Consider the following 25,992-nt stretch of genomic DNA (forward strand, 5'->3'; position numbering starts at 1 on the left):
CAATGTCATAGGTTACTTGCAACGAGTCTTGGGCAAAAGGGGATGATGAAATATGGAAATAGCTTGTTGAAGATATACGTTTACCAAGAAAGGCAAAATTCTTCCGGTCTGTCACTATCATCCTCCTCCCCCTCCTGTGTTGATTTTTTTCATTGTTTGTGGGAGCGGGGCGTTAACACTTAGTTAAAAGTAATTTCAAAACATTTTAACATTTGCTAACTGTCTTAAAATGCTTTTCATAAATGATTTATGAGCGGCAAAACTTGTATCGGACTAAAGCGAGATAACCAAGTTTTGCCCAATGCATATAAATTCTTCTGAAGGGGGTTTTTTAAAGATAAGGTTTTGCTAAAAATCGATGGTTGCTGCACTTTATATATTGCCATGCAATGTTAAATGGTATTAGTGAAATTACAAATAATTTATATGAGCTTTCTCTAATAAATGTTACTTGAAGTGATTCAGTATAAATTATTCATTATGCAGCCATAAAATAATTGGGAGCAAATGTATAGTCTCTAGCGTTGTAAATATAATTTAATAATCACAAGTATTAACTAGTGTTGTAATAACAAAATTAGTAGTAATCATATTAAATAGTGTTGTAAATATAATAATCACAATAATCGAGAAGGTTACTACCACTCCTGGTTAGGATTGTCTTCTGCGAGTTATAAATCTCAAAAACTGCTCGGAATACGCTGAACCAATTGGGAGCCCACGCTCCATTCGTAAATATCAGCAGAATCAAAATTAACGACGACTCGACTTCACCCCTAAAAAAAATTACGGCCTCGTAGTTCGACACTAGTTGCTAACTTCAGCAATGGAAGAGATTGAATGAGAAAGAGAAGCAACAGACTCTTAGTTTGAAACAGAAGAGGAGAAACTAACCTCTGCTATAGAAGAGAAGCAACGAGGAAGAGCAACACTCATAGTGTGACAAATACGAAACTTAACTTCAGCGATGGAAGAGATTGAATGTGAAAGAGAAGCAATTAACGCGTAATACGACACAGAAGAGAAGTAAAATAGTCTTGTGTGTGACCCAGTAGAGGTTGAACGAGAAGGTAGACACTAGAGAAGCAACAGCCTCGCAGATGGACACATAGGAACTAGTTTTTACTATTTTAGAAAATGATTGTGAGGTAAACTTTAAAATGCTTATTTGTGCAAGTTACATAATTATAGTTGCTCGAGAACTTGTTTTATGTCCATAAATTTAAACTTGCCCCGTTTTGCCACCATATTCTCTTAAAGTCCTCTACACGATCCATCCTCCCTTGTTCTGGTCGTGTCCTCTACACGATCAATCCTCCCTTCATCTGGGCGTGTAAAGTTCTCTCCATCCTCCCAAGCTCATTCGACTGTTAAGACATAAATACAGATTGTTAAATATAGAAACAATTTAAATTTTTCGCTCCTATAAGGAATTTTGAAATTAGGACTCGATATCGGCACTTTAATAAAATCGTCCACAGTGAACCTTATATCTACTGTCGTAATGTAAGTTGCGATAAAAGATAGTTACAAAAACAATGTGATGTGATCATATTAGATTATTGTATTGATAAATCAGTGTGATTCTTTTATGCAGTTAAATATATCCACTAATAAATCAGTATTTGATTAATTATGTAGTGAAATAAACTAGACATTGTGTTTAGACGAATCCTTTGGTTAAGTGAACTCTAGCCTATTTGACCGATACCAGTCCTGTTTCGTTCACGATATCAAATCATATTCACTGTTTTAACTACTCATCCCCATTTACCCAACTGACTTATGAACTACCGAACATTTACGTTAAGACAATTACTATATTCATAAAAAACTATTTTGAAAAAAAGCTTTATAACAAATATTATATGAACTAGAACTCATGATCTGGAATTATCTTCTAATCTTTTCATTTGGAATAAATATTATTATCAAGCATTTTAGAAGTCTTAAAAAAAAAAATTGCTTTTGCACGAAGACGGGAAGAATGTCTGATCATTTTCTAATCAGTAAACAGTCAGGAACTTGCAACTTTCAAGCACAATATACTTACAATGTTAGTAAAACATTATGTGGAGAATTCACATTTCACCCTGCCAATCCACACAAACTTGGAACTGGAGTCTCCAGATATCACCTCACAGATTACCAGTCATGTACGGTACCCTAGAGAGAAACAGCAAGAACTTTTAGCTCAATTATTGTACACAATAATATAGTTTTGTGAACAGAAAAATCTCTTCTTAAATCACTTTACCTAAGGAAACTTAACAGCACGAGTGCTTCATTACCCTAAAAGGGATGAACAAATTTTACGAATAATTACTAGAGTTTACCACAATAATAATGAACCTGAATTATCATGTTACCTCGCCTACACTTTCTAAAATCAAAGCTTGGTTCTCAGGTTCAAACCCGTTAACCGTAATTGCATTAGCCAACTTTTCTGAATTTACTTTATCTAGAACACAAACCATTGTTTCACTATATATCCATAACACTTAATGCTTGAGGGCTTACATATTAAAATCTCAAGAGGCCAGGGAACATCCCATGCAGTGGCGAATTTAACCTGGATAAAATTGTTACAAATAGGAAAAAACAACCCGCATGCCATCTACATGCTGCTTGGGAATGACAAGTAGTGTAAGAACAAGAAGAGGACCCTGGTGTTATAACCAAGGACTTAACATCCACAAAATAATGCCTAAAAGTTGAAAAGGCACACAAACTTGTGCCAATGGCTAAGTTAAGGTTCTGATGTATGATTTAGATAACCTTGCAGCTGACTCTTAGCAACGAAGTTACAGAACTAGAGAGAGGCCCAATATTTTCCTTAGTTTGTGAAAAAAAAAAAAAAATGCCTTATCTTGTTCGTCATTTTGGGGTCACAAGAAGCGAATGAGGACCCCAAGTAATAATCTGGGCTAGTCATAATTTCGGCAAATTGTAACATTATCTAGTATCCACTTAAAAGGGATTTTGGTAGTGGAAAATGCTTTTCCTAACATCTCTAGCGACATGTATTTCCTAGCCTTTTTATTTATTTATTTTTTTTAAATTCACATTATCCAAGATCCAATTAACATTATTGTAGAATTTAAAATATTCCAAATATAATGGCACATTTGCTGTGGTAAGTTTTTTTTTTTCCTAAACCATGCCATTATCCAAATATATAATTAACAGTTGTTAATTTACAGTATTCCCAATATGAATAAAAATTCACAATATGAGATTTGAAATAGTAATTACAACTTGTTTTAACAATTTAGGACTAACTGTTATTGGCAAACGATTACTTTTTATAAACGTCGTTGTAACACACTGCTCTGAAACCAAACTAATTTGCAAAGAATCCAGAAAGTATTGTCACACACACGCTAGGTGATATTGGCCTGTTTAGATGATAATAGGCCCAAGAATCAATGTTCAGTATTTTTTTATGCATCCGCAAGATTCTATGTAACGAGTGCGGGAAGAACCTAGCTCCGTAGACACGTTCAGTTCAGAGCTATTGCGCTCGCATTGCATATAATGCATAATGATTAAATGTTATAAGTGTTCCCAAACATTATTGTATTAATATCGAGTCCTACACAGAGGTTTCGATCCTGTAAATTCTGCCTTTTGAATGTAGGATATGATTGCTTATTGTGTAATGAGCTCCGATGCTCACACGTTTGTTATGATTCGATCGTATCCGCCTTTATCTATACGCGCGTTCTTCAATGTAGGCTAAACCAAATAAACTCATGCAACGAAAATGTTGCCTTATTAACGCCCTTCATTCGCGGAACTTGGCGACAAAGGATGGGTTTATATCTCCAATACTAACATACCATAAGTTCTCTACCTGCAGGTAAAAGTGAAGAACTGTAGTGTTACCTAGGCCTAGCTATAGCTATTATAGTAGTACAGATCAAGGTCTACTGTAGACTGATACAGACTTTCAACAGCGCCAACAAAGGGCGGATTTAGTATTACCTGTATCCAATACTATGCTATCATCTTTTCTCTACTTACAGGCACAGGTAAGAGTGAAGAATTTTTGTGTGTGATACCGCCTATGAACTGGAGCCACATACAACAGTTGCGACTCGGCAGCCGAACGGAGCCTAGCCTACGCCTAACCTATAGGCTAAGCCTAAGAAGCGGAAGACGACAACCCTCATCCGACGAAGTCTACCTGAAAACGAAGGCAATCTCTACTACATGCTCTCATCACCCTCGAACCAGCATTCTCCAAGCTCGTCGCCAATTTGGGAGCGACTAAATAGGTTAAAAGAGTAAAAGTGCTCAAGGTAGGTCTATGCAAATAGTATAGTAGCCTACATTTGGCCTCAAGGTAGGTCTGTGAAAGTAGCCTATAGCCTAGGTTGTAGTTGCGAGTGTAAGCAACAATATAAGTTTAGCCTAGCTAGATAACTTCCAAGAGCCTTGGTCTAATCTCCCTCTAATGACCTAAAATACTTCCAAAATTCCTAGCTTAACCCAAACTTCTTAGTATCTCGCAGCAAACATGTCAATAAATATCAGAAGTTTAGAATGCTTTAGAATCGATGATGATCCTAAATCAGTGGGTACCAGATGGAAGAGGTGGATAGGCAGCTTCCAGATTTATCTAGAAGCACTAGGGAAAATGAATGAAAAGCAGCAGAAGGCATTGTTACTTCGTACTGCAGGTCGAGAAGTTCAGGAAGTATATAATAATTTGAATCTAACAGATAATTCATTGCAGGACACAATTGAAGGGCTCACCAAATATTATGCTCCGCAAGCCAGTAAATACTTAGATCGTATTCAGTTCACCCAAGCATCACAAGGATCAGGCGAGACAATTCATTTTTTTGTGACTAGATTAATAAAATTAGCTGCAACTTGTGAATTTTTAGATGTAGAAGACAGGTTAATAGAGCAAGTTATAGTAGGGAGTAACTCACAAGAGCTTAGAAAGGAATTGCTACAAGAACAGAAGCTAACCTTGCAAAGGGTTCTGGAAATAGCAAGAGTATTAGAAACAGCCAGTCAAATGTCATGGTAGATGAGGCTCAATGACAGCAGTAGCCACTAGCCAGGCAAATCATGTAGCCTATAGAAAACAAGGTCAATCTAAGCAATAGTGGCACGTCAGGTATTTCCTGTTTGGTTGCTAATGTTGAGAATTTAATGTTGATTTTTGGCGGTCGAACACGAGTTAGAAGGGGCAAACACATCAAACAAGCCTAGCCCTGGTATATCCAAGTATAACAATGGTATACTTACTGCATACTCTCAGAAGAATTATTTACATAGGCACACGAAAACCTTAAAAGAAATCGTACTGTAGATGTGGTAAACAAGATCATTATAGCATTATTGGGATAAAGTGCCCAGTGTCAGGTCAGACGTGCAATAACTGCAGAGAACTGGGACAATCACCAGGCTAATGTAAGTTTCATAAGCAAAAGACCACTAAACATCAGTAGAACCGTAAATTTAAATGACGGCTCTAGCTCTAATGAAAAACAAGTACACAAAACGACAGAAGTAGGAGAATTTGCATGCCACATTAATTCAGTGAATGTAGATGAACAAAAGCATCGTATGGAACAAATAGAAATGGGAAACTCACACCCATGCAAATGGACACAGCTGAAGAGTTGCACAAACTCTGCTTAACCTGGTAAAGAACCTCAGACAAGATGATCAAAAGTTACAATGGTACAAACATAGTAGTAGTTGGTCCATAACAAGTTAAGTGCATTTCAATGATCAAGAAATTGACCAGTTACCATTGACAGTAGTCAAAGGTAAAGGACCAAGTTTATTAGGACTAGATTGGTAAAGACATAAAATTAGACTGGCCTAGTATTTTAAGGGTTACAGGGAAATAAGAACCAGAAGAAGAAATTTCAATAACTAATCTTCTATCAGATTACCAAGAAGTCTTTGAAGACAAGAGCAGGAACAGTAAAGAATGCACAAGCAGTCTAAGGTTTAAAGTTGAATGAAGCAGGTCCTAGATTTTTAGCTACAAGACCAGTTCCATATGCATCGAAAACAGCTGTAGAAGCTGAAATTTGAAAGTGAAGGTTCTGTTGTTAAGGACAACACTCAAGTTAGGTTATGGGAAAGTTACAAGGTGACACTAAATTCACAATTGCAAGTAGCACACATCCTTAAAAGATTCCAAAGACATATCAGTGCCTCAGTGGCCAGGTTGGTTTGGTGTTTGCTTCTCACCAGTGAGGAGTGAAGAGTGAGAGAGATGTATTTCTGGTGATAGAAGTACACTCTCGACGTGGTTCGGAAGTCACGTAAAGCCGTTGGTGCCGTTGCTGAATAACCACTGGTTCCATGCAACGTAAAAACACCGTACAAACAAACAAACAAACCAAAGACATATCTGCAACTTTTTAAGGAAGCTCAGTATTTTCCAAGCTAAATCTTAGACAAGCATTTCAACAGCTTTCCATGGATGAAATTCCCAAAAGCGATGTACTGTAAACACATTCAGGGTTGTATCGTCCAAACGGACTTTCCTATGGTGTTGCTAGCAGTCCACTAAAATGGCAGCAAACAATGGACAAAATATTTACAGGTATGTTAGGAGTATTCATTTTATTGAAGGCATTAGTCAGATCAAAGTTGATTGCTAGAATTTATGTTTGGTGGCCAGGTGTTGATAGGGGCATTGATAATTTGTTAGGTGTATGAGTTGTGTATTGCAACAACATAATACAGAACCAACAAAAATGCACTCGAGGAAATTACCCAGATATCATGGAAAAGTTGACCCATAGATTTTGTAGGTCCATTTTTAGAATATTTGATATTAGTAGACGCATATAGTAATACCAATGCAATAATCATCGGAAATAACTAAGATCACTTATGCAAATCGTGCCATTTTGTTTGCCCGAAAGAATAGTGACAAGACAATGGTCCACAGGTTACTTGGCTGTAACGTCATATTTATTGATGGGGAGGAGGGTCAGGAATAAGTTCGATCTAATGAATCGAAGATTGCAGTCAGTCAGAACAAAGGTTATGATCGAACAAAGGTTATGATCAAGTAAAAAAAACTTCAAGGTAAAACATTTCACTCCAAGTTATGCAATGGTAAGATCATACAATACACCAGAAAATGCGTATCATAAGGAGAAACTCGGGAAGATAGGTATTAATTAACTCGGGTGCAAACCGGTCACCAAGATGTTGGATCACCAACTGTATGGGGGAAAATCAGGCAACAGCTCAGAATGAGTAGATGAAACCCTACTGAAAGATTATTCTTAATCACAATCACATGTAAAGGGGGAGACTTGTGTACGTTAAGATACTGCTGTAACGAGTGTGGCAAACTTCAGTTCCGTAGACAAGCTCAATTCAGAGATATTTTGCTTGCATTGCATAATGCTTAGTTGTTAAAATGTAACCAATTATTATTGTATTAGCATTGGGTCCGACACAGGTTGCGATCCTGTAAATTCTACATCGTGTACTATGTTGGATATGAATCATAGGATTCCTTTGTTACAGACTCAGAGATCTCAGAGACAATGTTACGGTGTCGAAATATCCTGGAAAGGGTCGACACAATGTTACGGCCTCTGAAAGAGGTCGGCTTCAGGTTCGATATTAAATAATAATATAAAAGGTATATCAACACCAACAGTTGAAACGGGTTACAAATATAGAAAGAAACACTAACACAACAAAGGTTTATTTACAAGCTTACTAACAAAGGTAAATGCAGAATGGTATCTCCTATTTACATAAAAAGACAGAATCTTACACTGCATGAACTGGGGGAAACAGTGAGGTAATTCGAATACCTGCTAATCAGTTTGGAGATTCGACGCGCTGGCTTCATAAATGTAGAGCGGCAATTGCAGTCATCCTCTTGACTCCGTCCGTATTGCAGAAACTAGTCTACTTGAAAGGCAGGAAATACCCAAAACCTCTAGCAGGACCTTTTCTTCTCTGCAGTCTGCTCGACGTCGAGATAACAAGAGATAATTCGTCCACTCCTGAAGACGACTAGACCAATATCCAACCAACTCCCGAACAACTCTTCTTTTGATTGATACTTCGTCGGTTCCTTCGTCTCTAGTCTCTCTCTGACGATCACTGCTGCTGATCTCTCACTGATAATCTGATCTGTGGCTCTTACTAACTGGTGATCCCTCTCTTTTACGATCACTATATCTCCTCCTCCCGCTGCTACTTCCTCCGTCGTATTTATACGGCATCCTGGGGGCAGAGCCTACAGGGAGCGTCACAGACTCCCGAGGTTTCTAGACATTCTTAGATGAATCTAGACTAGGTATTGCATCAGAAATCGCGGCGTTTCTCACGTCCCGAGGAGATCCACAACACTCCTACCGATTCTAGAACCATCATGATAACAGGCACCTCCAACACATTGCGCTAACGCCTCCTTGCTGCCGAACTTCTCGAAAAAGCGTTCTCCTTTCCTTTAACTTCCTTTGCTATGAAGCAATTACCATCACATCCTTATTGTGTACTGAGCTCCGAAGCTCACGTGTATGTTATGACGCGATTGTATATGCCTTTTGTATTTTGTATCTTCTACTATGGACCTTCAATGTAAACTAAACCAAATAAAGTCGAGCAAGGAAGATATTGCTTTATTAACGCCCTTCATTCACGGACCTTGGCGACAAAGGATGGAATTACATCTCCAAAATGTTTGCGGGCTTCTCCTGGAGCAAGAGCCCGTGCCAGCACAAAGATGACTTGAAAAAAGATAAATAAAGGTATTTCCAATACTAGGATACTTTAAGTTCTCCACCTACAGGTTCCATCTACAGGTTAAAGTGGAGAATTGGAGTGTGTTATATAGCCTACTATGAGATTCAGGGTCTCTGTAACACGGTTTTTTGGACTTTGCTCCTTGTCAAAGCATCGGATGTAGCTGAAAGTTGACATATGTATATTTTACAACCACACAAATTTTGTCAGCATTATCAATAACCTAAACCCAATAGTTTTAATTTTTATAGAGTAAAAATGACCTAGCCGACGCCATGGCCAATGATTACGAGCCAAGAGTCGAAAAACATTCATTACGTAAGCAAGGTAAACAAACACCTCTTGACTAAATGTTGCCCTGCCCATCCACCAGACAGAAATTCCATTGGCTCTGAAACCCAAAGACTTTATGAATGGCGGAACGATACATAGATGTGGGTGGGGTATCAGTGCTAGCGTAGTAATACTACTGTAGCAGTAGTGCCGCAACAGTATAGCAATAATATACATGAATTAAACGTTTAGGCCAACTGCTGGGATCCTTAAGGATCATTTAGCACTTCTTACAACTACTCGAGAAATTAGTTTTTATAGCCAGAAGTTAAATTTTCTAATCCAACAATGCCCATGGTAGCCTTCAGTGTTATCCTGAATTATAACGAGGCGAAAGTGGGTGGAGCCTCATGAAGTCACCATTCTGACGATAATTATTGGTGAAGGTTTAAAGCCAATATACGGTACCGGCTATTTTTTTTTTCAGTAAATAGGTAGATAGCCAATAAATAAAAATTGCTTGACATTGAATATAGCAATTATCAAGTCAAGCTTGTCTACTATGTTTTTGATAGTTACCAGCTATTCCCTCCATCTTGTCAATCTGAGTGTGACCTATAAAGTAGACTGTAATTTCTTTGGAAACTTATTTTGGGAGTTAGACTAATACTCTAAGTGTTTTTGTATTAACATATTTTGTTGGTTTGTTCATTATGACAATTATCAGTGGAGAGGTTCCAGAGTTCATAAAGGTGTACTGCTTTGCTTGTATTTAAATTTGTGTCATTGTTGCCAGAGGTTTAGCCTTCGTTACGTATTGTGTTGATATAATATGTATTCTGAAGAGTTATATTTATGAAATACATAGATAAAAAGTTATTGCGAAAAAACCGTGTTACAGAGGCCCTAAATCTCATAGTAAGCAGGCATGCAACAGTATCATACAAAGAAATCCTGAAATATCTACTAACGGCCAGCAGCAGTATGAAAAGGTTTCATATATTTCGAGGCCTACTCACGTGAGATTCTGTGAAACAATCAACCTATTGGCTTCTTTCTTCCAGGATGGAAGATATTATGAAGGAAAGAAGTGCCAGCAGTCAGAAAGGGCTCCACAAAGAGATCAAGAAAATTATTTGCCTCACAGAAACATCCAACACAGTTCTTGTATATTTGCATAATTGAAATACTTCAAAATCATGCAAAATGAAGGGACATTCCAAAAGGTTGCATAATCACAGAACGAAGTGCACATAATTATTTTAAGGTGTATCTAAAAAAATTAGAGTAAATTTAAACAATTACTATATTCATAAAAAGCTGTTTTCTAATGAGCTTTATGAAAAAATTATAGCCTAGAAAAACTCATGATCTGGAATGATCTTAAATACCAAAATGCCCAATAATCGCTTTTATTCAGTCAAATTTTAAAAAAAGTGGAAGTATCTAAATCCATAATAGTAAGTTAGACAAGGCTAAAATTTCCTTTTGCAAAAATATTGAAAAAATGTCTGATGATTTTCAAATTAATAAACAGTCAGAAGTTAGCAACTTTTACTTGCATTTACTTACAATGCTGGTCAAAAATGATGTGAATTTAGATTTCCCGGGCAGTCCACAGAATCTTGGAACTTGATTCTCCAGATTTCAGCTCTCAGATTCCCATTCATGTACAGTACTCTAGAAGCAGTAAGAACTTTTAGCTTAAGATTGTCAACACATTAATATCGTTTCTGTGAAGAGAAAATTTACTTCTCAAATCACTCTTCCCAAACAAACTTAACAGTAAGTGTGCTGTATTACCCTAGAAGGGACGAGAAAAAATTTTTGACTAATAAATTAGACGTACTACAGTTTATCACAATAATAATGAACCTGAACGATCATGTTAGCTTGCCTAAACATTCTAAAATCAAAGCTTAGCTTTCAGGTTCAAACACATTACCTGTGATTTAAGTAGAATAACCATTAGCTTGAAAGGAATTTTGGTAGGTCCAACTTATTGTTATACTTCGTAGTGAAAAATATTCTTCCTAATATCTCTGTTGGCCATTTGCTGTGTTGTTTAGCTCGTTTGGTAAAACTGCTATTGTCCAAAAGATACAATTAACAGGATATTCCAAATACAAATTATATGAGAGTTGGAAGTATTAATTTCAAACATTTACATATATTATTTAGGACTAACTGTTAATGGCAAATTATTACTTTCTGAAATCAAACATTAAATAAAGTCAATAGTCACCAGTCTATCAGTTCAGGAATAATGGCAAAGACAAGGCACTTTCCCTTTGTAATATACTAATTTGCAAAGAATCCCAAAAATTGTCACAAAAACCTGGGTGATATAGGCCTGTTTGGATGATTTGATGCGCTTGGCAGTCTTCCATAAAATCTAGTCTACTACAAACCGAATAGGCCTAAGACTCAGATGCTCAGTATAAGTATCATGAGCTTTGAGTCTAACCAGACCACAAAACAAGCACTTCTGGCAAGTCCTGAAACCACTACTATAACGGCTAGCAGTAGTAAGAAAAGGTTTCATATCGCTTTTCAAGGCCTACTCAGGTGTTAATTGTATGCCAAAAGAGATTCAGTGTAACAATCACTATATTTACCTCAGGCGACAGAACAGAGGAAAACCATAAACTTTCAGACCATCAAAACCACCATGGCTTCTTTCTTCCAGGATGGATATTCCAGTCATGGAGAAGAGTAGTTGCGTGCAGTAAAAAACAGGTCCACAAAGTGGAGTGACCAAGAAAATGAATAGCCTCATGCAAACATCCGGATTTTGGGACGAAACTAGTTACAGAGGCTTTGTGGAACAAGCAACGAATTTGTAAGACTAAGTTGCTTTCTTGGGATCTGGCGACATTAAATGTTTTTGAGACTGGTTACTGTTAAAGTTTTACCTGTCATGATACCAATTTTTAAACATTACTCTGGAATGCTGTCAGTCATAAATACTACTACATTCAAATCATAAAGAAACCTAAATTATTTTCACTAAGATACTTGCTCCCTACCCAATTCATGAGGTACAAGAAGTCCTGTGACTGGAGACAAGAGAGGTGTAATCAAGAAAATTTATTGCAAGTCCTACAGCCACTAAATGGGGGGTTTCATCTGTATAAAATATCTACCGACTTTGGGGGGGGGGGTTTCATCTGTATAAAATATCTGCCGACTTATAACTTGGAAAGGCTATTTATCATTACCTGTTGAAATTTACTTGCAGACACCGTATCTGGTATTAAATCAAGACTAACCTATAATCTAGGGATGAGAAGTAGTAATAAACTCTAGTGACAACACTAAGTTACAGGCTCCTCCAGTCTTTTACCCAGGGAGTGATGTACTAACCCACTGCTTTCTCTTGCTACTAGTGTCCAGCTCTGTTGACTTTGCTTAACTGCAATGTTTGCCTGTCATTCGGGAACAAATCTTTTAAACATTAAATGAGACCAAGTTACATTGCTCAATATCAGTAAAGGCCACCTGAAGAGACTGTTCTTAAATAAAGGAAAATTAGAGCCGATTGCAGTTATCTCAAGTTAGGAGACTGCTGTAGGTAATGAAAAGTAAAAGACAAATTAAATGCCCTGAGTAAGGTTAGGCAGGAGTAAAGACCCACCACCCCTGGCCAGATATGGAACTGGTGCAAAGATGGGTTAGAATACATTCCTGTCCTTCATTTTTGAGTATGGCTCTACCAAAAATCCAGTTTCCCACTATGGTACTGCATGATTATATTGATCATGAGGGAGTCCAGTTTCTGGAACACTATTCAAACAAGATTTTGCAATACAGGCAAAATAATCAAGGGAACAAGAACTGCATGTCTGCACCAAAGAAGCAATATCCAAGAAATGAGGCAAGTTTTTACATGCAATGCCTGAATTCCAAAATCCCACTCGATTGGAGAAACTTATAAAGGAGGAACAGGTTTTGGTACTGCCTGAATACCTGTATTTCCGTACCCACAATGCCTCGTGCAAAAGTTTATTTTCAATTGGGTGTCCAGGTCGAATGGAAATAAACACTGGGCTTTGAAAAGTTTGACAGGATAACAAGGGTAAATATCTCACTATCAATAAATTTATTTTAAATTCAGTATAATTATCATATTAACCCTTAAACGCCTAAGGGGTATAATAAAAATCGTCTCCCAAAGCGGAAAAAAATATTTTTTTCAAAGAACCACAGCGTGCTTAGTTTTCAAGATTAAGAGTTCATTTTTGGCTCCTTTTTTTCTCATTGCCTGAAGTTTAGTATGCAACCATCAGAAATGAAAAAAATATCATATATAAATAATGCGATATATGATAGAGCAAAAACAAAATTTCATATATAATTGTATTCAAATCACGCTGTGAGCAAAACGGTTAAAGCTAACGAGTTAATTTTGTTTTCGTTGTATTGTACACTAAATTGCAATCATTTTGGTATTTAACACATTGTAAAACGATCAAAGCAACAGAAAATATCACAAAATGATGCACGAATTCGTAACTCTTGGATGTAAAAAAATGTTTTTATTTTTAAATTCACCATAAATCTAAATATTTTTCTAGATACTTCCAATTTGTTTCAAATTGAAGATAAATGATTGAATATTACTATACTGTAAGAGTTTTAGCTTACAATTGCAGTTTTCGACCATTTAGGACGAGTTAAAGTTGAATGTAGAATTTTTTTTTATATATGCAAATATTTCAAAAATGAGAACAGCTACAACCTTCAATTATTTTTTTGTTGTATTCTACATGAAATTGCACACATTTTCATATATAAAACTATGAAACGCCTAATATGAAATGGAGCAAATATTCCGAGAATGCGACTTACGCATTTCGGAGATTTGCAGCGGAGAATCCGCGCGCGGAGGGAAGGAGTTTTTTTTTTAAATTCACTATAAATCTAAATAGTGCGCTAGAGACTTCGAATTTCTTTCAAAATGAAGATAAAGGACTGAATATTATTAGACTGTAAGAGGTTTAGCTTACAATTGCGTTTTTCGACCATTCCGGTAGAGTCAAAGTTGACCGAACATGGTTTTTTTTTCTATTTATCATGATTTATATGCAAATATTTCGAAAATGAGAAAAGCTACAACCTTCAATTATTTTTGTTGTATTCTACATGAAATTGCGCACATTTTCATATATAAAACTTTATATAACGGCTAATTTAAAATGGTGCAAACATTACAACAATCGCACGTATGATTTTTCGGAAGAGTTACCGTGCGGACGTAAGGAAATTTTTTTTTTTCATAAATTCACCATAAATAGAAATATTGTGCTAGAGACTTCCAATTTGTTGCAAAATGAAGGTAAATGATTGAATATTACTAAAATATGAAATTTTCATTATTAAAATGAAGTTTTATTGTATACTTACCGAACAATTATAGAGCCGTGATTTCCACGAGCGGCAGGATACTAAATTCAAATTTAGCACGTCGGAGTCGCCAACACTGGTGGTGATGACGTCATCTCCCTCCACTCGCGGGAGAACCAGGTACAACTGCCCAGGTGAATCCAATTCTTTCTGCCCGTCCGTCCACCTAAGGGGAGGAGGGTGGGTATAATCATAATTGTTCGGTAAGTATACAATAAAACTTCATTTTAATAATGAAAATTTCATTTTTATTGTAGTGTCTTACCGAACAATTATAGAGCTGATTACACATTTATGGGAAGGGAAGGTGGGATTCAGTGGACCACTAGTATATTTTTAAATGGTTACATTTATTGCAATACCAGTAAACACTCAAGGTGTCTGTTGTACCTTACCTTGTAAGAGAGCTACAGCAGACTGTTACTGCCTCTGGTCGGTGCTCTTCTTACTATTGTAGAGGAATTGGAATTTGACCAAAGTTAGCCTCTACAGGAGTGGAATCCTTCCGTAGTTCAAGCGAGTCAAGGCTGACTGACGGAGGATAGTAACAACAAAGATTGCCCTTGCCCTGGGCTAAGACCAGAAATTCAATCATACAAAACATTTGTCACCAACACCAGATTTAAAAACATATATACCCAACCATTGTAAAATCTGACCTAACAGACTGGTGAGTATCCCAGGTACTCAGTACCCCCAGCTTCCCTTGAACTCGACAACCTATTCAAGGTGAAAAGTTAGCATAGAGGTGACGACCCCTGTGCCGTTTCTCCCAACACCATGCCAGAAACCGCCACCGGACCTAACGTTTTACAATTCTCGAAAACCGTTTCTATCTCTGAGATAATGAGTCGCAAAAACCGAATTCGATCTCCAGAACGTGCTCTGAAGAATCGAAGCTAAAGATAAATTCTTTCTGAATGCTAAAGAAGTTGCCACTGCTCTAACCTCGTGAGCTTTAACTCTCAGAACGGAAAGATTGTCGATCTCGGACTGCGAGTGAGCTTCCCTGATAAGCTCTCTAATAAAGAACGATATAGCATTCTTAGAAAGAGGACGAGAGGGATTTTGAACCGAGGTCCAGAGCTTAGAAGATTGTCCTCTAATACCCTTAGTGGCAAACAGATACTGCTTAATAGCCCTGACTGGACTAAGAGCCTTTCTTCCTCCTCATGTCCAACCAAATCAGATAAGTTCCTTACCACAAAACTCCTCGGCCAAGGATTAGAAGGATTCTCATTTTTGGCTAGAAAGGTCAATGATACCGAAAATACAGCATTGCCTTGAGAGAAACAGACTCTTTTGTCTATAGCGTGCAATTCGCTGACACGCTTAGCAGAAGCTAGTGCAATAAGAAAGAGTGCCTTCTTAGTCAAGTTCCTGAGTGAAGCCGACTTCAAAGGCTCAAACGGTGGCCCCATGAGGAACTTAAGCACCACATCTAAGTTCCAAGCCACTGTATCTTGCGGGAGCTTAGTGGTTTCGAAAGACCTAATGAGGTCCGACAGATCTGAATTGGAGGAAACATCCAAACCTCGATGTCGAAAAACCGAAGAGAGCATGGCTCTATATCCTCTGATCATCGAAGGAGCCAGTTTCTTAAGAGTTCCTAAGAAATAGAAGAAAATCTGCTATTTCTGTTAAAGAGGTCGCAGAAGTAGAGACTTTAGCACTTCTACACCACTCTCTGAAGATTCTCCACTTCCCTTGATAGAGTTTGTTAGAAGACTCTCTCCTACAACGAGCGATAGCTTCTGCAGCTCTTCTTGAAAATCCTTTCGCTCTGACAAGATTCCGGACAGTCTGAACCCTGTCAGAGCTAGAGCGGACAAGTTTTGGTGGAACCTCTTGAAGTGAGGTTGTTTGAGAAGCCACTTCTCTGGAGGAAGAAGTCTGGGGAAGTCTACTAACAACTGGAGAAGGTCCGGGAACCACTCTTTCCTGGGCCAAAAGGGAGCGATTAACGTTAGTGTTACATTGGTGTGCGACATGAACTTGTTCAGCACCTCTCTTATTAGACCAAACGGAGGGAATGCATAAGCTTCCAGACCCGACCAATCCAACAGCATTGCGTCCACCGACCAAGCTAGAGGATCTGGGACTGGAGAACAAAAGAGAGGAAGACGGTTGTTCCTTGATGTCGCGAACAGGTCTAATGAAGGTCGTCCCCAAAGGCGCCAAAGTTTCTGACAAATCTTGTTGTCCAAAGTCCACTCCAGAGGTAACACTTGCTGTTGACGACTTAACTCGTCCGCCAGGACGTTCATCTTTCCCGGAACAAATCTCGGGACTAGCTGAACCTTCGCTTCGTTTGACCACAGGAGGAGATCCTTGGCTACTTCGTACAGAGAGAAAGACTGAGTCCCCCCCTGTTTCCGCACGTACGAGAGAGCTGTGGAGTTGTCGGAATGCACAGCCACTACTCGACCTTCTACTAAGCTCCGAAACTGTCTGAGCCCCAAGAAAATTGCTAACAGTTCCTTTACATTTATGTGGAACTACTTCTCCTTCTCCGACCAAGCTCCTGAAGTCCGTTGATTTCCCCGTAGGGCTCCCCAACCTGTGTCCGATGCGTCGGAAAAGAACTGTAGGTTCGGGAGGATGGGTCGTAAATCTAACCCTTCTTCCAACCTTGCTCGAGAGAGCCACCACCTTAGGTCCTCTTTTATTTGATCTGTGACAGGAAAGGTAATCGAGTCTGGTTGTGTCTTCCTGCACCAAGAGGCTCTCAGGAAAAACTGCAGAGGTCTCATGTGCAGTCTTCCCAACGTCACAAATTTCTCCACTGACGTCAATTTGCCCAGGAGCCTCATCCACTGATTGGCAGAACTTACCTTTTTGTCCAAGAACTCCTGAACTGTCTCCAGACAGCCTTGAACCCTCTTCGGGGACAGAAAAGCCCGAAAAAACTTGAGCATTCAGAATCATCCCCAAATAAAGGATGCTCTGAGATGGAACCAACTGGGACTTCTGTTTGTTGACCAGAATTCCTAACTTTCTGGCAAGATCCAGTTGTTCCAAGGTCCTTCATGCACCGACTCTCTGATTCCGACCGGAGAAGCCAATCGTCCAAATAGAGGGAGATTCTTACTCCTAATATGTGCAGCCAGCTTCCTATCGGGGATAGAACCCTGGTGAAAACTTGAGGAGCGGTCGCTAGTCCGAAGCAAAGCGCCCGAAACTGAAACACCTTGCCTTCGAACATGAACCTCAGGTACTTCCGAGATTCGCGATGTATCGGAATGTGAAAATAAGCGTCTTGCATGTCCAGAGAGACCATCCAATCCCCCTGTCTGATGGACTCCAGAACCGACCGAGTGGTCTCCATATGAAATTTTGTTTTCTGGACATGCAAGTTCAGGGCGCTCACATCCAAAACCGGCCTCCAGCCCCCTGATGACTTGGGAACTACAAAAAGGCGATTGTAAAAGCCTGGAGGAAAATCCCCTTCTATCTGTTCTATCGCTTCTTTGAGAACAAGCGCTTCCACTTCTGCGGCTAGCGCCAGAAATTTGTCTGAGCCCGGAGAGTATGCCTGGAATGGAATTGGCACAGGTGAGAGCGAGGGAGGTGAAACGAGAGGAATACGATAGCCGAACTTGAGTACTTGCACTACCCAGGCTTCTGCTCTTCTGTTCTCACATTCCTCCCAAAACAGAGCCAGCCTGGCTCCCACTGGCGCATGAAGAACCGAGCTTTCATTTGGAAGGTTTGTTAACCTTGGCCGAGGCCTTAGACTGAGGTCGCAAATTCGACTTCGGCCGAAAGAAGCGCTTGGGTTTTCTCCCTCGAAAAGGCACTTGGGCCAGAGGAGAAACCGAAGGAACAGTCTCCACAGGAGCTTTAGGTCTCTTAGTAGACTGTGCCAGTAAATCCGAAGTAGATTTCTTATCTAGCGCAGACGAAATTGACAACACTACATCGTCTGGAAAGAGGTTATCTTTCACAAAAGGAGCAAACAAGAGAGCAGACTTCTGTTGGGAAGTAACCCTTTTAGAAGCAAAGGAGCACCAAAGTTGCCTTTTCTTAAGGGTACCAAAGGCGATGAGCGAAGCTAACTCATCACATCCATCCCTAATGGATTTGTCCGCACAGGACAGAACACCAATCCAATCCTCCGCTAACTCCTGAGAAAAAGAAGGACAATCTTCGATCTTGGCCGCTAAAGCGCCAATAGTCCAATCAAGGAAGCTAAAGACTTCCAAAAGTTTAAATTGATTCTTTACAACGTGGTCCAACTCAGGCGCTGTAAAGAAAACTTTCGCTGCGGCGAAAGCAGATCTTCTAGAGGAGTCGATTAAACTGGAGAAGTCTCCCTGGGAGGAGGCAGAAACTCCCAGAGAAGGAGCTTCCCCAGTTACATAAAACCTATACCTCTTACGAAGCAACTTAGAGGGAGGGTAAGCAAAAAGAGCCTTCCCTAAGTCTCTTTTCATAGACATTCATTTTTCAGTCACTTTCAACGAAAGTCTAACCGCTTTAGATAGAACAAGTTTTGGGAGGAGAGGGTCTGAAGTTTTCCTCCTCATCAAAAAAGTCGAAGTTGGGGAGCGCGGAGCCGCTTTCTCAAAATAATCTGGATAAGATACCAGAAGAAATCTAAGGAGACGTGAATAACACGAGAGGTGATGAGAATCCTCCTCCTCTACTTCTTCTTCATTCTCCGATACCGCCGAAGAAGTAGACGGAACTACAACCGGATCTGAAGGTTTCGAACCACCCTTGGACTCATTCATCCAGTTGGTTAACATCTCTAACTGCTTGCGCAAAGGCGCCAGAGACGAATCAAAAACAGTTAACGTAGGCTTGGAAGAGCCTAAATGTTCAGCAGGAGGCGGAAGAACTACTTGCGCCTCGCTCTGAGCCGCCGAAATTCGAGGCGAAACAGGCGCATCAGGTGTAACAGACGAAAAAGCGCCTAAAGAAACACCCTTAGAACTGCTAGCTACAGCGCTAAAACCACAATCTCTACTAGTAGATGGAGCCGAAAAAGGCACAGATTGCGGCGACGAACGAGCCGCTAACGGCCGCGGCGCAACCCTACTCTCAGGCTCCTTATACCGCTTGACTGGAGGAGGCGAAGAATCGGCGCCTGAACGCCTCTTTAAGGGACGCGAAACGGGCGAATCTCGCCGAGAGCGCCGCGCGACCGGAGACGAATCGCTTGAATCATTCGAAAGGCGTCTGACCGCAACACCTTTCCAACGCTTAACCGAGCCCTGTTGAGGCGCAACAGGCTCAACAAGAGAGGCGCCTGTCTGTGGGCAAATCCCGATCGACTCCCTTGGACTTCCGGTATGTCTTCTCCCCGGTGCGGGGGAGCTGGACAGTGACCTTTGTCTAGGAGACGTGTCAGGACAGACAGACGCACCCTCAACTACACTCTTACCTGAAGCCGCTTTCTCCGAAAACGTCTTAACTGAATTACCAAGTTGCAAAACCGTATTCGCTAGTACCGAAAATTTCTGATCTAACCTCGATTCCAGACTGGCAATGGTGTCGGAAGAAACTACACGGGAAGCTGGAGAAGTGGGATTAGTAGTAGGAATAGGAGGTGTAGTTAAAGGAGACATAACAATTTGAGGAGAAACAAAAGGAACAGAAGCATCGCAAGACGAAGCAGAGCTAAGTCTACTTTCCCTAAGCGCTGCTTTTCTAATTCTGTCTTTAGCTAATTTCTCCGAGTATGAACTAAAAAACTTCCATTGAGAATCAGTCCAATCACTACACTCGTTACATGTTCGATCTGCTGAACAAACCTGTCCCCTACACTTAACACATTTAGTGTGAGAATCATATTCTAACTTGGATAATCTAGTTTTACATCCTGAGATGCAAAACCTAACTCCCGACGGACTAGAATCCGACATGGCAACGCCTAAATAAAAAGCAAAATAACAACAACGCCAAAAAAGAGTACTTCACCAATTCCGAAGATCAATTCCACAAGAAAAAAAGCGAAGCAAAGTCATCCAACCGCACCGACCACCGATGTTCACCGGACGCCGGCAGGAAAAGAATTGGATTCACCTGGGCAGTTGTACCTGGTTCTCCCGCGAGTGGAGGGAGATGACGTCATCACCACCAGTGTTGGCGACGCCGACGCGCTAAATTTGAATTTAGTATCCTGCCGCTCGTGGAAATCACGGCTCTATAATTGTTCGGTAAGACACTACAATAAAAATAAGAGTTTTAGCTTACAATTGCGTTTTTCGACCATTTCGGTAGAGTCAAAGTTGACCGAAGGTTGAAATTTTGGCACTTATCGTTATTTATACGAAAATATTTCAAAACTGATAAAAACTACAATCATGAGTATTTTTTGTTGTATTCTACATGAAAATGCGCACATTTCCATATATAAAACTCCATGTAACGGCTAATTTAAAATGGTGCAAAAATTATGTCAGAGTGACGAAATAATTTCAGAGATGTGTCACTGATACTTTTTAGTGTGATAAGAAAGAAATTCGCGCTTGCGCGCTTGCGTAACGATTGTAAACAAAACACCACCTTGATCCGTGAACTCCCAGCATCCCCCAAGGCTGATTCAAAAGTTTTCAGTTGGTAGGCTAGCAGTAGTAAGAAAAGGTTTCATATCGCTTTTCAAGGCCTACTCAGGTGTTAATTGTATGCCAAAAGAGATTCAGTGAAACAATCACTATATTTACCTCAGGCGACAGAACAGAGGAAAACCATAAACTTTCAGACCATCAAAACCACCATGGCTTCTTTCTTCCAGGATGGATATTCCAGTCATGGAGAAGAGTAGTTGCGTGCAGTAAAAAACAGGTCCACAAAGTGGAGTGACCAAGAAAATGAATAGCCTCATGCAAACATCCGGATTTTGGGACGAAACTAGTTACAGAGGCTTTGTGGAACAAGCAACAAATTTGTAAGACGAAGTTGCTTTCCTGGAATCTGGCGACATTAAATGTTTTTGAGACTGGTTACTGTCAAAGTTTTACCTGTCATGATACCAATTTTTAAACATTACTCTCGAATGCTGTCAGTCATAAATACTACTACATTCAAATCATAAAGAAACCTAAATTATTTTCACCAAGATACTTGCTCCCTACCCAATCAGAGGTACAAGAAGTCCTGTGACTGGAGACAAGAGAGGTGTAATCAAGGAAATTATTGCAAGTCCTACAGCCACTAAATGGGGGGTTTCATCTGTATAAAATATCTACCGACTTTGGGGGGGGGGGGGGGTTCATCTGTATAAAATATCTACCGACTTTGTGGGGGGGGGGGGGGGTTTCATCTGTATAAAATATCTGCCGACTTATAACTTGGAAAGGCTATTTATCATTACCTGTTGAAATTTATTTGCAGACACCGTATCTGGTATTAAATCAAGACTAACCTATAATCTAGGGATGAGAAGTAGTAATAAACTCTAGTGACAACACTAAGTTACAGGCTCCTCCAGTTTTTTTTTTTCCCTTTATCTTTTTTTTACCCAGGGAGTGATGTACTAACCCACTGCTTTCTCTTGCTACTAGTGTCCAGCTCAGTGACTTTGCTTAACTGCAATGTTTGCCTGTCATTCGGGAACAAATCTTTTAAACATTAAAGGAGATCAAGTTACATTGCTCGATATCAGTAAAGGCCACCTGAAGAGACTGTTCTTAAATGAAGGAAAATTAGAGCCGATTGCAGTTATCTCAAGTTAGGAGACTGCTGTAGGTAATGAAAAGTAAAAGACAAATTAAATGCCCTGAGTAAGGTTAGGCAGGAGTAAAGACCCACCACCCCTGGCCAGATATGGAACTGGTGCAAAGATGGGTTAGAATACATTCCTGTCCTTCATTTTTGAGTATGGCTCTACCAAAAATCCAGTTTCCCACTATGGTACTGCATGATTATATTGATCATGAGGGAGTCCAGTTTCTGGAACACTATTCAAACAAGATTTTGCAATACAGGCAAAATAATCAAGGGAACAAGAACTGCATGTCTGCACCAAAGAAGCAATATCCAAGAAATGAGGCAAGTTTTTACATGCAATGCCTGAATTCCAAAATCCCACTCGATTGGAGAAACTTATAAAGGAGGAACAGGTTTTGGTACTGCCTGAATACCTGTATTTCCGTACCCACAATGCCTCGTGCAAAGTTTATTTTCAATTGGGTGTCCAGGTCGAATGGAAATAAACACTGGGCTTTGAAAAGTTTGACAGGATAACAAGGGTAAATATCTCACTATCAATAAATTTATTTTAAATTCAGTATAATTATCATATTAACCCTTAAACGCCTAAGGGGTATAATAAAAATCGTCTCCGAAAGCGGAAAAATTTTTTTTTTCAAAAAACCACAGCGTGCTTAGTTTTCAAGATTAAGAGTTCATTTTTGGCTCCTTTTTTTCTCATTGCCTGAAGTTTAGTATGCAACCATCAGAAATGAAAAAAATATCATATATAAATAATGCGATATATGATAGAGCAAAACCAAAATTTCATATATAGTAATTGTATTCAAATCACGCTGTGAGCAAAACGGTTAAAGCTAACGAGTTAATTTTGTTTTCGTTGTATTGTACACTAAATTGCAATCATTTTGGTATATAACACATTGTAAAACAATCAAAGCAACAGAAAATATCACAAAATGATGCACGAATTCGTAACTCTTGGATGTAAAAAAATGTTTTTTTTTTTAAATTCACCATAAATCTAAATATTTTTCTAGATACTTCCAATTTGTTTCAAATTGAAGATAAATGATTGAATATTACTATACTGTAAGAGTTTTAGCTTACAATTGCAGTTTTCGACCATTTCGGACGAGTTAAAGTTGAATGTAGAATTTTTTTTTATATATGCAAATATTTCAAAAATGAGAACAGCTAGTACAACCTTCAATTATTTTTTTGTTGTATTCTACATGAAATTGCGCACATTTTCATATATAAAACTATGAAATGCCTAATATGAAATGGAGCAAATATTCCGAGAATGCGACTTACGCATTTCGGAGATTTGCAGCGGAGAATCCGCGCGCGGAGGGAAGGAGTTTTTTTTTTTTTAATTCACCATAAATCTAAATAGTGCGCTAGAGACTTCGAATTTCTTTCAAAATGAAGATAAATGACTGAATATTATTAGACTGTAAGAGGTTTAGCTTACAATTGCGTTTTTCGACCATTCGGTAGAGTCAAAGTTGACCGAACACGGTGGTTTTTTTTCTATTATCGTGATTTATATGCAAATATTTCGAAAATGAGAAAAGCTACAACCTTCAATTATTTTTGTTGTATTCTACATGAAATTGCGCACATTTTCATATATAAAACTTTATATAACGGCTAATTTAAAATGGTGCAAACATTACAACAATCGCACATATGATTTTTTCGGAAGAGTTACCGTGTGGACGTAAGGAAATTTTTTTATCATAAATTCTCCATAAATAGAAATATTGTGCTAGAGACTTCCAATTTGTTGCAAAATGAAGGTAAATGATTGAATATTACTAAAATATAAGAGTTTTAGCTTACAATTGCGTTTTTCGACCATTTCGGTAGAGTCAAAGTTGACCGAAGGTTGAAATTTTGGCACTTATCATTTATACGAAAATATTTCAACACTGATAAAAACTACAATTATGAGTATTTTTTGTTGTATTCTACATGAAAATGCGCACATTTCCATATATAAAACTCCATGTAACAGCTAATTTAAAATGGTGCAAAAATTATGTCAGAGTGACTAAATAATTTCAGAGATGTGTCACTGATACTTTTTAGTGCGATAAGAAAGAAATTCGCGCTTGCGCGCCTGCGTAAAGATTGTAAACAAAACACCACCTTGATCCATGAACTCCCAGCATCCCCCAAGGCCCGATTCAAAAGTTTTCAGTTGGTAGGCCTATAAGTATTTTTCCGCAAATTTTTAAAAAAACTTTGTCGACGTAAAGTACGTTCGGTCGGCACCCAAAAGACAATTTATCTCTATGTAAAATACGTCCAATAGGTGTTTAAGGGTTAAGCATACCAAGAAAACTTGAGAACAAACCATAATAACCCCAATGTCGTGACCTAATACTGATGCAAAACAAATAACCAATTCTATGTACAATATAGTTCTAATTGGCACCTAAACTATATAACATATCGCCAACAAATAACATGTTAATATAATTGTGAAGAATTACCTACTTCTACTTCACTATTATATTATGTCAAATTCTAGTGCGGTATTTTTACAGAAGTTGTCCACACGGACTGCAAGGAACGTAACCGTGGATACAATATCCACTGGGGATTGGGGCGTCCAATGTATTTCGCCGTGTTTAGTACTGGCCCCGGGTGGGTTAATTACAGTCGTCCGAATAAATATTACTTAAAATACTTGTTCAGTAGGTAAAACTGCATAGAAAAACCGCAACTGCCATAGTTTAGGCCGCCGCGGATAATTACCCTAGATCTACCTCCAGGGCCTCTGCATCTCACATTTTAGGCACCAAATATACGTAAATTGTACACTTAAATTCAAGAAGCATTATTCTAGCTTTTAAACCATTCTCTTAAACAATCCCAATGGTTTATGCAACACAGTGAAGGTTATTGAACTCGCAACTGTTATAAGTTATATCTTAATTGACAGTCCCCTAGGTTAGTTTAGGTTGCAGTTCAGGTGGGCAAAGGACCACCATGGCTAGGTCAAGGACCATATGCCTAAAGTTAGGCGAGGTCAGAATACATCATATGAAGGTGCAGTATTAAAAAAGATTAGTACTACTAAAATGATTGTATGATGTTCAAAATCCAAGTTTTGATAAAAATTTTGCAAGAGACAAAAAAACATCAGCACTCTTAAAAGTTGCATTATAGCCTATAGGGTTATGTCACTGAAATTTAGTGGAAAATGTGTAAAGTTTCAAAGTCCAAAATCACCTCCTGCTCATCTTACCATAATTAGGCTATCACCTATTCACGGATCCTAAATACACGAGGACAAAAAGCATTGGGCATATGTATATACTTACCGAGTTGCCCCATTTGAAATTGAGAGAAACATTACTGTAAACCACGAATGCTCAGTTCCTACAACAACCACAGAATTTTCTCGTGAGCGATCACCTTTTCGAGAACTAAACGGCTATCCAGCTCCGATAATGGTTGATAAAAAAAGAAAATGACCGACACCCATGTTCTCTTCCTTAGGGACATTTATATCCCAATGATTATCCAACCTCTTACGTTAATCTACAAAAAAGAGGCTAGTAATCTTAACTAAAATCTTTGTTCATAACGCAAACACTCGTCTAAAGTTTGCTTAGTCACTGTGTCCGGAACAGCACTGACACTGAACAACTCTTCGTCTTCTAGTCCTGAACTAAGGACTCTGGGGCTCTGGCAAAGAATAGCTTTAGCCAATCAGAAGCCTCCACCGCACCCTACTTTCCTGTAACACTGTTTCATTACCTGAAATCTTGGTGGCGGCGGCATTGTAAACACCTTTCTCCTTGGCTAGTTGTGACAGAACCGATTTTCAGATGGTTGCCAGTTTGTTACCCTTCGCCATCTATTCTGGAATCACTA

General features: G+C 38.9%; 2 long non-coding RNA genes across 2 annotated transcripts; one reads left to right on the top strand and one right to left on the bottom strand.

The window, feature by feature from the left end:
* Positions 1–522: 522 nt before the first annotated feature.
* On the bottom strand, positions 523–25,780 carry LOC135212642 (uncharacterized). Its single transcript, XR_010313951.1, has 4 exons — positions 25,437–25,780; positions 10,606–10,713; positions 2,054–2,166; positions 523–1,367 (listed from the first exon to the last, which is right to left on the bottom strand). It is a non-coding gene; the product is annotated as an uncharacterized LOC135212642 (long non-coding RNA).
* Positions 3,660–8,627, top strand: LOC135212641 (uncharacterized). The gene is made up of 2 exons (XR_010313950.1): positions 3,660–3,862; positions 4,029–8,627. It is a non-coding gene; the product is annotated as an uncharacterized LOC135212641 (long non-coding RNA).
* Positions 25,781–25,992: the final 212 nt, after the last annotated feature.

Source organism: Macrobrachium nipponense, chromosome 41 (genome assembly GCF_015104395.2).
Source record: "Macrobrachium nipponense isolate FS-2020 chromosome 41, ASM1510439v2, whole genome shotgun sequence".
NCBI lineage: Eukaryota > Metazoa > Arthropoda > Malacostraca > Decapoda > Palaemonidae > Macrobrachium > Macrobrachium nipponense.